A 15,333-nucleotide genomic window follows, 5' to 3' on the forward strand; every position below is an offset into this window, starting at 1 on the left:
GGTCCCCATATGCACTGTGGCCTCCACATCTACCCTATGAAGCTCCCACAGGGAAAAAGAGGGAAGCAGCCAGAGGGTTTCTTGACCTAGAGCCTCCAAAATGAACCCCAGGTGTGGAGTCAGTAGGAGATTGCACGTAAACTGAGTCCTGCAGGCCTCCTAGGCTTCCCATTGCCTGGGAATGTCTCAAGGGAGCTGTCTGAGTCTATCCCAGCAAAACACACAACTGCTGGCAGACCCCCAGGCTGAAATGATCTAGTCTCATGACAATGACTAGGCGCTCACCGTTGTCTAGAGCCAACACAAACCCCTACTGTCACGTGGTTTGGAAGAAAGCTAGAACCCAGACAACAGTCCACAGTCAGAATTTGGCTCAACTGAGACTAGAGGATCAGAGGTCACTCCGGTGGGCCAACCAGGGAAGCAGGGCGAGGCAGGAAGCAGAAAGTTAAAAAGCCCTCTCTCCGCAGGAAACCGAACAGAGCTGGGCAGGTCATTGAAGGACACAGATGTTTGCGCTCGGTGGCAGGGGAGGACCTGCTGAGCAGGGTGAGAGGGATCAGTGGGCAGGGTGGGCCACCTGCCTGATATGGATGGCCCCTCAGAATCCCTGGGATGAATCACTGATCAGCAGGGCCTCCACTGCTAGCACTGCAGTGTTGCTTTAAAGCAGCCTTGCAGAGAGCCAACCAGACCACGTGCTCCAAATCCAAAAGCAGTTTACAACCAGGAAAGCAATAACAGATTGCCTTTCCTTTCTTCACTTTTGCTCTAAGTCATGGGGGTTTGGCGTCCAGAAGAAATACTTGATTCACATTTGGGGGTGGCTAGTGAATTTACGGTCTAAGTCACAAGGAGACAAAGCTTCATTAAGAAGTCCTGGAGGAAGAGTAAATAAGCGTGAAGCAGTTGGAGCCAGGCACAGTGGCGCACACACTATAGTCCCAGCTACTGAAGAGTCTGAAGCAGGAAGACTGCTTGAGACCAGGGGTCCAAGGCTGTCGTGAGCTATGATCATGCCACTGTACTCCAGCCTGGGTTACAGAACGATGAAGACCCTGTCTCAAAAACAAAAAAAAAGAGGCTGCACAGTGGGTTACTTCTGTATTCCTAGCACTCTGGGAAGCAGAGGGAGGGGGATCGCTTAAGTCCAGGAGTTTGAGACCCACCTGGGCAACATGGTGAGACCCTGTCTCCATTTTCATAAAAAGTGAAAAACATTAACTGGGGAAAAAATGTAAAGGAATTGAGTTCATTTAGCTAAACTCTTTCCATTCAGACTGAAGCAATAATATTCCTCCAGATAATCCTTCATAGGGTTATCTAGCTTTATCTAAAAATTAAGTAGGGCGCTTGCTGGAAATGCAGATTTCTGGGCTCTAACCAGAGCATTTGGTTCAGAAGGTCTGGAAAAGGCCCAGGAAGCCACAGTTTTACACAAACCTAGGTGGTCCACAGGCCATCCTATAAGGAATATAGCCTTGGAGTGAACCTCTCCACTTGGGTAGCAGAGGGTGGACATACCCAGGGGAGCTAGAATATCTACAAGCAAGTTGTGGTTACCTGCAGTGAGTGATCACTGAATATAGCTTAGGCAGGAGGCCCCTCATTGCATGACCCACCTCCAATCCTCATCGCAAAGGAACCTCTCCTTCACAGACCAAAGCACAAGTCACTCTTGTCTCCTCAAGTCCCTCTCTCTCTCTCTCTCCCAGTTACCATGAATCTTAGTTGGACCAGCCTGTAGAGTTCATTGTGGTTTTCTGGGTGGGGAGAGACAAAGCGGGTAGAGTGTCTAACAAACCAGACAGAACAAATCAATCCCAGCCCATCCACATGGCCACAAGCTGGAGGCATCAGGAGATCCCAACAGGGAGCTCTTCACCCAAACAACACAAACAGCAGCTGAGACATTCCAGTGGCTTCCCCCTTCTCTGCCCCAAGGAAACGTCCCCAAACCAAAATTCTCTCTGGTGAATCCCGTGGTTCCAAAGTTCTAACCATCCACAGCCCCTGGAAATTGGAAAACTGAAAGCTGTTTGCAACTGTGTGTCAGATGGGCTGGCCGGAGGATACACAGCTCTAAGAACATCGAGCATCTATCTTGAAGGCACATCTCTAACAGAGTCTGTCTGAGAGTTCCATGCATGGTAAGAGGGGTTTGGATAAGATGCCATCATTTAGGCATTCATCCCCTCTTCCCCCAAGAGACACCTGTGACCTCCAGCTGTGGTCCCTGCCCAGATCCCACCCAACTCAATGAAACTGCTAGAGTGGCAGGAGAGGGGGCCTTCTGTGCATCAGCTCCTATATGCTGAACAATGACTCGGCCATCAGGTGTGCCACTGCTGTGTGCACAGTGCCCAGCACACCTGCCATGCCCATTCTGGCATTTAAAGCCACCCGGGAACTCTTTGATCAGTCATTACAGTTCCTAAGGACTGAAGCCTCACTCTCTATTTGAGGTCAAGTAATTCCATGAATGGACCATCTTCTTCCTGCCCCATATTCTGGGAAATTCAGTCTGACATGTAACTGCTTAGGTGATGGTGGAGCTACCCAGTAACAGAAGCAACTCTGTGGGTTGCAGGGGGTCAGCAACCCTCAGCCCACAACCAGTACCCTGGTCAAGAGTTCAGCAAGGCATCTGGCCAGCATGGGAAGGGGTCTCCCTGCCCTGGAAGCTTCCTCCTAATGACAGGGGAGTAGAGGGGCGTGTCTACCTGGCCCAGAGAATATCTGGTTCAGCGAAGTGAAGACAGGGAAGTGAGAGACGGCAGGTTTAGGTTCTCATTTATGATCGCTCGCACTTCCCTTCCATTTTACCAAACACCCTGGCTCTCCAGACAAGCCTCAGAGCCAGACAGGAACTTGAGGAACGTGGTCAGGAGTCAGATCTGGGCAACACTTTCCCAGGCGATTCCACCACTTCTCACACCGAAGCACACCAGCCCGGGGTCCCGACCTCTTGGGTTTCACGCCTGGCAGGTGGTAGCTGTTGAGGAATCTACTAAGAAGCCAATCAGTGATAATTTAACATTTCCTCCCAAACATTTAGACATTTAAAAGTTTTCTAAACCGCTTTCTATGATTAACAGATTAATAGGTTAACAGGGCCTTCAAAACCTTGCTCAGAGGCAGACAAATTAGTGGCTGAGAAGACCGTTTGAGGCAGAGGAAAATCAGGTGCCCCATGCACCTAGACAGACTACTAGCAGGGGACTGTCCGAGGCTCAAACCCCTGCCTGACAAGAGACGAGTTCACTGCAGCAGTGAACCAGGTGTGTGCACCAGGCCACACACCTCTGTGCTCTCAGGGTGGTAGAATTTCTGCTAATTCTTATTTTCTTCTTTGTAGTTTGCTGTAGTTTCCAAATTTTCCACAATAAATATTACTTTCCTTTTCAATTAAAAAAAAAAAAACATGTGGCACATTAAGCTGGTCAGTCTTTTGAAAGCAATTGATTCACATGGAAAAGGACTCAGAAATGATCCTCTCCGAGTGTGATAAAAAAACCCAGCTCCTGGATATTATCCAAAAATGCAGGAAAACATCCACATGAAAGGAATATTTATAGAGGCATTATCTATGATAGGCCAAAACTGGAAACCACGGAAGTGTCCAATAATGGAAGAATTATTAGCAGAGGACATGCCAGCAGCGAGGGCGTGAGGCAGCTGGTAAGGGGGACTTGCCCAGGCCCAGCCCCGACTGACCACACTGTTTCCTTCCTGAAGGGCCCCATCCCAGTTCTGTGGGCAGATCCCAAACTGCTTCTAGAAGACAACTCTGGCCTCGACAGCCATCCTTCTGGAAAGGGAGAGTAGGCCAGGCTCTCATTTTCATAGTAAAATAGCAGCTTTGCCCTTCACATGCTTAGCACCCAAAACAAATATTCAGGTTGGTGCAAAATTCCCATTACATTTAATGGCAAAACCCGCGATTGCTTTTGCACCAACCTATTAGCTCTCTTTTCTGTGAAGACCTCAGAAAACCTCTGAACTCAGAGCCAGGAGTCCACACAGCCTGCTCTCCAGCTCCTGTCAAACAACTGCCACGACAGAGTCTCCAAGAAGTGCTCAAGAGTATCTCAAAGGACTTGTGCCTCTCTGAGGTTAAACCTCTGGAAACAGTGGAGCTCGAGTTCATTGCCTCAGCTCCCCACAGAAATGCCTTCCTACAAGTGTGATTTAACCCCATACCTGTGGCTTTCAATGGGAGCTGATTTAAGAAACAAGTATACAAAAAGTTTCTGTGTGTTCCATGAAACTAATACTGACAGCACTGTTTACTGCACCACTCTCCTAAAATGGTAAAACTCAGCTTTTAGTGCTTACAAAAAGTGCCCCTTTCTCGTGAACTGGTATACTTTCTTTTACTAGGAAATAAACACTTGATACTTCCAAGTTCTCTTTTTGCTTCGGCTGCCAGGAAGCTCAGAACCAGGGTCAGGGTTGACTTACAAAAACTAACCTCTTTTAATATTAGGCTAGGCGAAATAAGCAAGACATAGCAAATACTGCATAATCTAACTTGTACATGGAATCTAAAAAAATCAAACTCATAGAAGCAGAGAGTAGAATGGTGGTTACTAGAGCCGAGGGGTTGAAAGAAATGGGGAAATGTTGGTCAAAGGGTACAAACCTTCCATCAGGATAGTTACTATTTCTAATAATCCTACAGTTGAGCCCCCAGAACATGTGGGTAAGAGGCAACGACCCTCACACTCCCACTATGCAGTAGAAAATCCACATATAACTGACTTCCCAAAAACTTAACTGTTGTAGCCTAGTGTTGACTATAAGCCTTACCTATAACATAAACATTTGATTAAAAACACATCGACATCCATGTTGTATGTTACATACTGCATTCTTAAAATAAGGTAAGCTATAGAAAAAAATGTTATTAAGAAAATCATAAGGAAGAGAAACTATATTTGCTATTCAGTAAGTGGAAGTGGATCATCATGAAAGTTTTCATCCTGGTTGTCTCCACATTGAGTAGGCTGAGGAGGAGGAGGAGGAGGAGGACAGCTACTGCTGTCTCAGGGGTGGCAGAGGCAGAAGGGCTGGAGGAGGAGGAGGGGGACGCAGGAGAGGCAGGCACAGTTGGTATAACTTTTATGAAAAAAAATCTGCTTGTAAGTGAACCTGCACAGTTCAAACCTGTGATGTTCAAGGGTCGGTTGTATATTGTTTATTTGAAATTTGCTAAGACAGCAGATCTTAGTATCCTCATCACATACACATACATACAAACAATGACAACTATGTGAGGTGATGGATGTGTTAATTAACTTGATTGTGGTAATCATGTCACAGTGTACACGTCTATCAAATCATCACATTGCATAACTGAAATATATATAATTTAAAATTTTCAATTTTACCTCAATAAAGCCGGGGGAATTACATTAAAATTTCTTAAAAACTAACCTCTTTGAACATTGTTTTCTTAACAATTGTCTCACCCCCACTATGACATAGCTCTGGATCTTCTAACTTTAATTTAAAACTCTGGCCCAGGCACAGTGGCTCCTACCTGTAAACCCAGCATTTTGGGAAGCCAAGCGGGGAGGATCACTTAAGGCCAGGAGTTTGAGAGCAGTCCTGGCGACTTGACAAGAACCTCTCTCTATTTAAAAAAAAAAAAAAAAAAAAAAAAATTAAACAACAAAAAACTTCTGAAGGAAGGGGGTGTGGTGGCTCACACTGGTAATCCTGGCACTTTGGAAGGCCGAGGTCAGATGACTTCTTGAGACCAGGAGTTTGAAACCAGCCTGATCAACATAGCAAGACCCTACAAAACAATGTAAAAATTAGCCAGGCGTGGTGGCATGCACCTGTAGTCCCAGCTACTCAGAGGAGGCTTAGGTGGGAGGATCCCTTGAGCCCAAAAGTTTGAGGCTGCAGTGAGCTATGACAGCACCACTGCACGCCAGCCTGGGTGACAGAGTGAGACCCTGTCTCTAAAACGAAATAACAAAAAACCCTGTTATACACGAGACTTTTAATATATCCACCTCAAATGCTTTTTGGAAAGAGGCAGGAAAGTACAAATAAACATGTATTTATGAAACAATCTCTATACTTGGATCTCACTTTCTCCAGGCAAGGAACATAAAGGCTGTGTAACTATATAAGAAAAAGTGTTTTTGATAAAATGCCAAGTGGGGAAATAAAAAAGCAGAGCTAATTTTTATGTACACTATGATTACCGCTATCAGAATAATGCAGGCATGAAGATTAAAAATAAAAATAGGTTTCTGAAAATATAAACGGTTATGTTTAGGAGAAAGGGTCTAAGATGATCATTTTTCTCCCCTAACTTATTTATCTTCTCAAATGGAAACAGAGGCCCATGTGGGTGAAGCAAGTAAGGCAAGCAGAGGCTAGAAATGCAGTGTTCCCCTTGGTGTTCTGATGCATCTTACAGGCCGCCACACGGGGCACAGGGCGCGGGGGTACGGGGGTGGGCTATAGGCCCTATGTGGATCCTGAGGGACCAGCCCCCAGTGGGTGGTGCCATGGATTTCACAGGGTCTTGGATAAAAATGGCTTGTACACTCAAGTCACAGCTGTTTGAGATTCTTGCAATACCCCCGACATGTTCTGATCACTCCCTCACAACTGGGCATCTGGGGAGGGGCACAGAAGGAGGAGGCAGGAGCCATGACCCTGGCTGGCCTCAGATGCCTAGGACTTGGTGGGCAAACTAGTTGCTCCTCATCCCTCCAGCACCAGATCAGAAGCCACTCCCCACAGGAAGCATTCCTCATCCACCTCCAGAAACTACCCCCACGCCCGACCGACAGGCATTCACACCCACCCAGCCTGTACTTCTCCTTCACAAGGCACCCTGAAAGCTTGCCCTCGGCACCCATCTACCCCCTGGACCACAAGCCCTGGCCCAGTACAGCTGTGGCTGGTGTGCAGCCCACATCAGCTGAGTGGCCGGCAGAGAGAATGGCTCACCCTCTGCAACACAGCCAAGGTTTAGCCAACTAGGCTAGCAGCTTCCCCGAGTCAGGATCCCCACTGATGCCAGAATGGCTGGCAGCTGCCTTTATCGCCCTGCATCTTTTACGACAAGAGCCCACATCCAGGGCACGGGCGCCTGGGTGGTCTGAGGAGGGGGTAGAGGCAGGGTCCACTGCTCAAATTCCCGCCTAGCCTTGGCGAGCAAGCAGGAGAGGCAGGGCTGACTCACCAGCTCGCAGGTGGAGTGAGCTCATTCCCTTCCAGGGCATCCTTGGAACTGGAAACCCACGGCAGTGATGGTTCCCATGGCAACGGGCCAGCACCTCCTCCACAGCCGCCTTCCCAGGAGCACCATTTGCCTGTGCCCACGGGTCACTTACCCACCCTCCCCAGCCTAAATCTCAGAACTCAGAGTAAGGAGAGGCCTTGAAGGCCAGGCAATGCAGAGCCCTCCTCCCTCCACACCCCAGCCCTGTCTGCTTCCAACCTGAGACTACTTCAACACATTTAAGACCATGAAACTCTCGCCCAACCATGCATCCCTTCTTTGGAAGGCTGTTAGAAATTCTATTCTGAGCCCGATTCCATCTCCACACAACTCTCACCAAGTCCTACTTCTCCCCATTGGGTCAACCCAACACATCCCCTCTTTCAAATGACAGCCTGGAGCCTGCTCTAAGCAGCCCAGGTCAAATAGTCCTGATACAGTTTCCGCCCTTCCGCACCCGCTGTGTGGGTTTCTTTGCATGGGATTATATTGGTCTATAATCCTCTCAATGTGTGGAGTCTAATTCAGGCAGCCACGCACTGAGCAGGTCTCAGGACAAGCCTGGTGCCTGCTACTGCCCCAAAGATGCCCAGAGCTTGTCCCTCACTGATTCACCAGTCCTCACTGTTGCCCACTCCCAAATATCTTTCACTCCAGCTGCACCCAGCCCACTCCTCACTCACCTCCTGCCCCTCCCTCCCCAGAACTTTGCACTCCCTTTTTCTTACCTTTGGTTACACCCTTTGCAGGCCCACCTCCCCTTGACCCTGCCCCCGCACCCGCTTGGCCTGACTCACATATTCCAGATTTGATTTTTAGCTCACATGATCACCTCCTCCAGGAAGTCCTACCTGTCTCCTCCAGGATGGGCTGGAGCCTTCCTTGGAACTCCATTCTCTATACCAGATTTGATATCTTTGTATATGACAAGGAAATTGCCCGTCCTTGGGTCTCTCACTCACAGGCCTCCTTAGAGACAGAGACCATGCATCTGTCCCTCATCTGGAAAGAATGTCTGCTTTATGTTTGTTAAGTCTGGGTGGCAAGCAGGTAGATATTCATTTTATGATTCTCAATGCTTTTTCTTATGTTTGAAATATCAACTTTAAAAAAAGATGATCTACAGTAAACATGAGTTGAGTAGATGAACTAGGGCTGGCTGCAGTGCCTTCTGCCCCAGTGTGTGTTTGAGAATCTCACGTATCCAGCTGAACTCACCCTTCAGAAACTTTCCTCCCACCTGGGGCTGGAACCCAACACCACCCGGCCAGTTATCCAGAGCAGCTAGTTCAAACCCTCCGGTGAGCACCTGCAACTTGCCTAGCATGGCAGCACCACAAAGATGAGTTTTTATTCATACTATGATATCATTTCTTCTCTGCTTGTCCTTTCTCACTTGAGAAGTTCCTAGCAGTTCACACTAGCACACTAATCTCAGTGCCAATAAAATAGCCCAGATGATTAAATATTACAGGCAATTCTGTTGCTAATTGCTGAAGCTGAGTAATGGGTATACGGGAAATCACTATACTATTCTCTCTACTCCTGTGTGTGAATTTTCCATAAGTTTTAAAAAAATTCATTCATTTATTCATGCAACTAGCATGCATCATGGATAAAGAGAGAAATCAGAATCATCTCCCCAAGAATTTGTAATTTTATTAAATTCTAAATTGCTTGCTACCTTATGCCACCCCAGGAATTAAATATCTATTGGCATTTGTAGCATAAAGGTTATGCTGACCTATCAAAGGATGAACAGCAAATAAGGGGCTCCAGCACTGCCTCTCCTGGACTGTGGGGAGCAAAGAGCCTTTCCAACCCTGCCTATTCCACCTACACTTGAAGGCCCCCATGCACAGGGGCGTCATCAAAAGGCAGCAAGCAGCTGCAGGAAGCCAACAGCATCCCTCCACAACTTAAAGGCAACTTTCCCTCAAAAAACAGGAGTCAAGTACCCTCCATTCTACCTGAGCCACCCCCACCTCCACTGCTCAACACAGCACGGGGACTTCAGTCTCCACGACCAGAGAGGGGCCACTTCCCTGGTGCACAGGAATGTACGGGTCAGGAGAGAAGTGTATGGGGCCCGGGAGGGTGGAGACTCAGCTCCATCTCTCATGAGGGGCCTCCCTTCTCCAGTCAGGGCTGACAGCTGGTGCTCGCTACCAGAAGGAATGAGCTAGCAGAGAGGAAGCAACTAGGACAGTGGTTAGCAGTGTGGGCTCTGGCCAGGCAGCCCTGAAATCAAAGCCCAACTGCCCCACTAAAAGCTGTGAGTTGGGAGAAAATATTTAATCTCTCTAAGCCTCAGTTCCTCCTGTAAAGTGGGACTAAAAATGTCACAGTACCTTTTCCTCATAGGGCGGCTATGATGATTCCTTCGTATAATGCACGTAATGGACTTAGCACAGTGCTGGACATGCGGTAATAAGTGCTGGCTGTTAACACCAAGATCACCACCGCCACCAGGCTGCCTCTCTTCTGCAGGCTCATTTCTCCATTCCCTCCTCAACTGCAAATGCAAGAGCCAGTCCCAGAACATCAGAGTGTAAGGGCCCGCATGTGGATCACTACCTCCAACTTGGCAGGGCGCAGCTGCCTGCATGTGTGAAATTCATCTGAAATTGACCACCCACACACTAGCCAGAACCCCAGCAGCTTCATCTGCATTCAGAATACGAGGCCCGCCCCATGTGCATCTATCTGCAGGTGTTCTGGAGCCCACCTGCAAGGATGACTTCAGAAGATGGCTTACGTGTACCCAGAATAAAGAATCCTTACCAAATCTAGCCCCACAAGGAATGAACTCATGGCAGACTGTCCTTGGACAAATCAGATCACCACTATGGACCTCATCCCTTTATCTGAGGGAGAAGAGAGGTAGGTGACAGTGCAGGTCCCTTCTGGCTTGGGCATTCTATTGATTTCTTCAAACTGCTGCAAAGGAGAGAAGGGCCAGAGCTGGGCTCTGGAAATAAACAAGTGAAAGACAAGGCCACCTATTGACACCAGTCCCTTGGGCAGATTCCAGGCTGAAAGCCTTGCTCCCTGGCTCCAGCCAGTGTTTCAGACCCACTGAGCCCACAGGCAAGCAGCCTCCTCACACCAGGCCTGTGGGTCAGCCAAGTCTACACAAAGGACCAATTATGATCAGTCCACCTTGCAATTCTCCTGAGCCACCTCCAGCATCCCCACCCCCAGACACACCTGGAGCACCCAGACTAGAAGGCAGAGCTAAGTTACCCTTCACGAACACCAAACAAGGGAGAGTGCCTCCCTGATTCTCCCCTCCCCAAGCACCTGGCCTCCCACTCAGGACCACACCCTAAGCAGGTATTTCCAGAGCCAGAGTGAATGCAGAGCCCAGGACACACAGAGCACTGGCTTCTGGGTCTGTCTATAAAGGAAGCGCATTCACCTGGCCCCACTTGCATCCTCCCTAGAGGGTGAGAACAAACTCCTTAAAGCTGAAGACACAGAGGGCTCCTAAAGAAGCTGTGTTCACAGAATAGTTAACTTCAGGGCCAGGCTACAAAGCCCAGGAGTCAACTGCAAGGTCACCTTTAGAAGTGTCTGACTCGGATGAGTATGGTGGTTCATGCCTGTAATCCCAGCACTTTGGGAGGCCGAGGCAGGAGATCGTTTAAGCCCAGGAGTTTGAGACCAGCCTGGGTAACACAGCAAGACCCTGTCCCTACAAAAAAATAAAATTATCTGGGCATGACGACACACTCCTGTGGGCCCAGCTACTTGGGAGACTGAGGTGGGAGACTCAATTGAGCCCAGGAGGTAGAAGCTGCATTAAGCTGAGATCATGCCACTGCACTCCAGCCCGGGTGACAGAGCGAGACCCTGTCTCAAAAAATAAAAACATAACTAATTTTGTTTTTAAAAAAAGAAGTGCTTGACTCTGCTGAGTGTCCAAGAGGGCAGAAACACAGAATGTTGGCATCACCCCAGACCCCAGAGATCATCTGCATGTGATAATCCAAGTACAGCCTTTAGAACAGAGCCCCGCCACCATCCTACCATCCAATTTCTCAAGTTTATAGGTGGTTTCGGGTGTGACTTATCCAGCATCACAAAGTGGCCACAGGCAGCACTAGGACAAGACCTCGGGTCTCCTGAGGCCCCGGTACCTAACACACAACCATTCTTCCTATTCCTGGGGGACAAGATACGTTTCTGCCAAACAACTCTCTGGCCTAATAAATCAAAGAAGACAGTCTTTTCACACCTATCCCCACTCCCAAATGCCACTCCCAAAGTCCCAACAGAAAGGGAGCAGGAGGCAGGTGAAAGCTTTGCTGAGGCCCCACAGTTATCTAGATCCACACCCCTTGGGATACTGTGGCTAAAGACAGCGGGCTGCTGATGTCCAACACTCCAGAGAGAACCCTCAGCAGAGGGACTAGAAGGAGAAGGAAAACCAAGACCCAGGTTTTACTTCCTTTAAGGTCCACAAATCCACACAAAAGGACCAGAAATTCCCTGTGATTTTCTGAAGCAGGGCTCAGCCAAATGCAATAACCTCACCCTCCAGAGAGGAAGGGGCAGGATGAAGAGGGACATGTCAGTATGGCCAGCACCTTGGAATCTGATGGGCAGCTAGCCAAAGAAAAAACGCAGCTAGGCTGCCTGGTAGGGAGCTGGGAGGTCTGTGCCAGTTCCAACCAGCCTACCATTGGACGCACCAGCTCAGAGAGGGGCGCTGAGCAGCATGGCAGGGGCTGAGGTCATCCTAGGCTATGACCCCATCCCAATGACAAGGCCAGCTTCCCTGGCCCCTGTCCTCCTTCTGATTCCAGGACACACCTCTTAGTCCTGAGGAGCCAACTGGGCCTCTGCCCTGGTCCCAGGAATCAACCTCATCTCTGGGGTGGTCCTTGGTGACTCAGACCACCACCGCCCAGGCCCTCAGCATCTGTCAGTTGTCTCCTGCAGGACTACAGCTGCCACACTCCTGTCCAAAGGCCCTCACCACCACTGTTCATCAACAATGGATACTCGGTGAATATCTAGTATGTGCAAGCTTGATTCGTGCTTACCTGCTCTTTGGGGTGCTGGGATGAGCTCATCAGGGAGCTCCTGAGAGTCCGTTACTACGGGGACCCCAGGAGACTCCACAAATCCACCTCTGATCATCCAAGGAGCCTCAGATCAGTTACAGATCAGTGACATCCCCTGAGAATCCTCTAAATGTCTTTAGAGAGGAGTTTCACAACAGTGCCCCAAGAAAGTGTAATGAAGGCAGGCAGGCTGCCACACATCTGTCCTTTCTGACTCTCCTAGCCCAGGTACTAACTGGGCAAGGCAATGGCCGAGTGGCTGAGAGCCAGAAGATAAGAAGGCAAGAGCAGGGAAATCAGACAGGGACAAGGGCCACTCAACTGGGACCCCACTTGTTGTCCTTGAAGCCTAGGAATGGTCCTGGCGGAGTGGGGCTCATCGTGGCTCCCCACATCTGGCCTCTTCCAAAACTCTACATGCAGCCCAAGCCTCATATCCAGAGCAGTCTCTTGTCTTGCAGAGCACAACCAGCTTCCAAATGGCACAAGAGGCTGCTGAGCCATAAAATATAAACTCATTTAGAAGCATTCCCAAATTCACGCACCTTTTCGTCATGACATATTTGCTTCATCAAGAAGTAATAAAAGCACAACTACTACCCTGGGAGGCGAAAAAAATGGCAACGTGGCATAGGTCCCTAGGAACCTGAATCTCAAGCCCAGGAAAAGAGGGCAGCAGGCAAGGGACCAGGGACCCATAGGTACGGACACCAGATGCCACACACATGTGTGGGTGGAAAGAGAGTAAGATACTGAGACTGACGTCTCCTGCCCTCCCTCATCAAACATCAGCAAGTCTTTGAACTCTGGCGGGGTGCAGGGCGGCAGGTGTAACATACGAACGCCACCGCAGAGGCAGGAAGCCGGGTTCAGTCCCACCTGCCACCTACAAGGAGCTGTGTGACCTGGGCAAGTGCTTTGGAACTCAGCAGTCTCAGCCACAAAACAGTGATGGCAGAGCTCCCGCAGGTCTACCTTTACAGCTCCAGGGCAAAGGAGACGTGGGAGCAAAAGGAGCAATGAACAGAGTGATGCATTGGGTATGACCCCATCTACACAAAGTTTTAACACAGGCACAAAGATACAGACAGCTATATAGGCAAGAAATGTATAGGAACAAAAACACCAAACTTGGAACAGCGGTTAACTCCGGTGAGGGAAGGTTACGGGATCAGGGAGAATGCTGGGGTCGCAACTCTACAAGGTACTCTTTCCTGAAAATAAAAATCTGAAGCCAACATGGTCTTTGTGAACTAGCTTCAAGGTCAGAAAATCTAGAAATACTTGCTGTAACCACCTGAACCTTTCAGGTCTTTCCAAATACCCTCAAATGGCCTTTACCTCCCACTAAGCCATCTATATGGGTATTGTGAGGATTACATTAATATCTATAAAGCACTTAGAAATGTGCCTGGCCCAAAGCACAGTACCAGGGCTGGCTGCTGCTGGGGGCAGGGCAGGGGGACGCAGGGATGCTCAGCTCCATATTCCCAGAACAGTCCCAGGGCCAGCAATGTGGGCCTATGCTGAGCTTGCTTCCGAACCAGTGGCTTCTGGGGAAAAGGCATCAGGTACAGGCCCCCCAGCCAGGCACCTTTGGGTGCTACTGTGGCCTCCTTGCCCGTGCCAAGCAGCCTCAATGAGGGGGTGGCACATGGGCCCACTATATAACTGAGACCCCAATGTGGCATTCCTTAAAGAAACTATATACAATGAACCTCTAAATATAAGAAAAGAAAGAGGAAAAAGAAGAAGAGAAAAAGAAAGCTACAAAGCAAAACTTCATTTGGAGCTAAAGTTGGGAAAATATGCAGATTTCTAATAAGAGGCCTCAGGGCTTCATGCATGCAAAAACACCTCCATGCAGCCCCAGCCACCAGTATCCGAGATGAAGCACAGGAAACCAGGGGTCTGGCCCCATTTCCCTGCCTCCAGGAAAACACAATTCATAAGCCACCTCCTGCATCTCCCAGCTCCCAGGGCCAAGTCTGGAAAAGCACTTTGGGTTCCTGGAAAGAAAGGCCCTTACAAAATATCGGGAATTCGACTGGAAAGCGCCATTATCTATTATCTGGAGGATGTCTGCAGAGTTTAAAAGGGAGCCACTCCTCTGCCAAGGTCAAGGAGGTGGCCAAAAACAACAGAGGGGCTTCTTGGAGCCAGAGAGACACATGCAGCCAAACGCTGACAGACAGGCACCCCTGCTCACAGACCCGACAGACACAAGTGTTAAGACAGAGGACCTCGGTGGAGGCTGCCCTCCTTTTCCTGGACCAAGACCCCATATTGGGGGTGTCGAGACTTGACTCAGAAGAATTAAAAGCTCCACTTCTCTATCCCCAAACTACAGGCTGTTATGCGTTGGACATCTCCACATCAGACATAAGGAGAAAAGATAGAGTCTGATTTTAAGAACCCCTCCCACCCACATGCAAGGCTTGGTGCCTCTTCCAGCCTGGAAAGCCAAGTTCCATTAGGGGACCGGCCTGAAGGAGCCCACCCACCTTGAAGTTGCCTCCCCTCCCGTCATTTCACCTACAGATGATTTGAAAATAGAGCTCAGATGCTGTCTCACTCCCATCAATTATAATCAGCTTTGCAGATGGCTTTTAAAAAATAAATCTTCAGGCCCATAAAAATGCTCCTCTACAAGCCCTGGCCTGGCCTCAAATCACAGGCCTTGTGACCATGCTCTCAACAGCCCCACGATCACCCACCACCAAGAAACAGGAAAAACAAGGTAACAGAGAGGAGGCTCCCTTCCCCCAGCCGACTGCTCTTCTGCCTGGAGCTGAACATTTGGGGCCTCTGATTTAGGCCTGGAAGGTTCAAAGCTGGGGGGTCAGGAAATGGCACTGCCCCCCACTTGGTGCTGATCTCTGACCTGGCACAAAAACTCCCCAGCCCTGTAACACCAAAAGCCAACCTAAGTCCCCCACTCCCTCATCAACTTTCTAAATCGTCTCAAGGCTTAAACAAGAACCTCAAACGTTACAGGTTTCACGTGCA

At 49.1% G+C, this 15,333-nt stretch overlaps 1 protein-coding gene across 6 annotated transcripts in view; it reads right to left on the bottom strand.

Moving 5' to 3' along the window:
- ACTN1 (actinin alpha 1) overlaps positions 1-15,333 on the bottom strand; it is a 105,425-nt gene that overhangs the window by 80,981 nt on the left and 9,111 nt on the right. The gene's annotated exons all lie outside the window — the stretch shown is intronic.

The sequence above is a fragment of the Gorilla gorilla genome, chromosome 15 (genome assembly GCF_029281585.2).
Source record: "Gorilla gorilla gorilla isolate KB3781 chromosome 15, NHGRI_mGorGor1-v2.1_pri, whole genome shotgun sequence".
Lineage (NCBI taxonomy): Eukaryota > Metazoa > Chordata > Mammalia > Primates > Hominidae > Gorilla > Gorilla gorilla.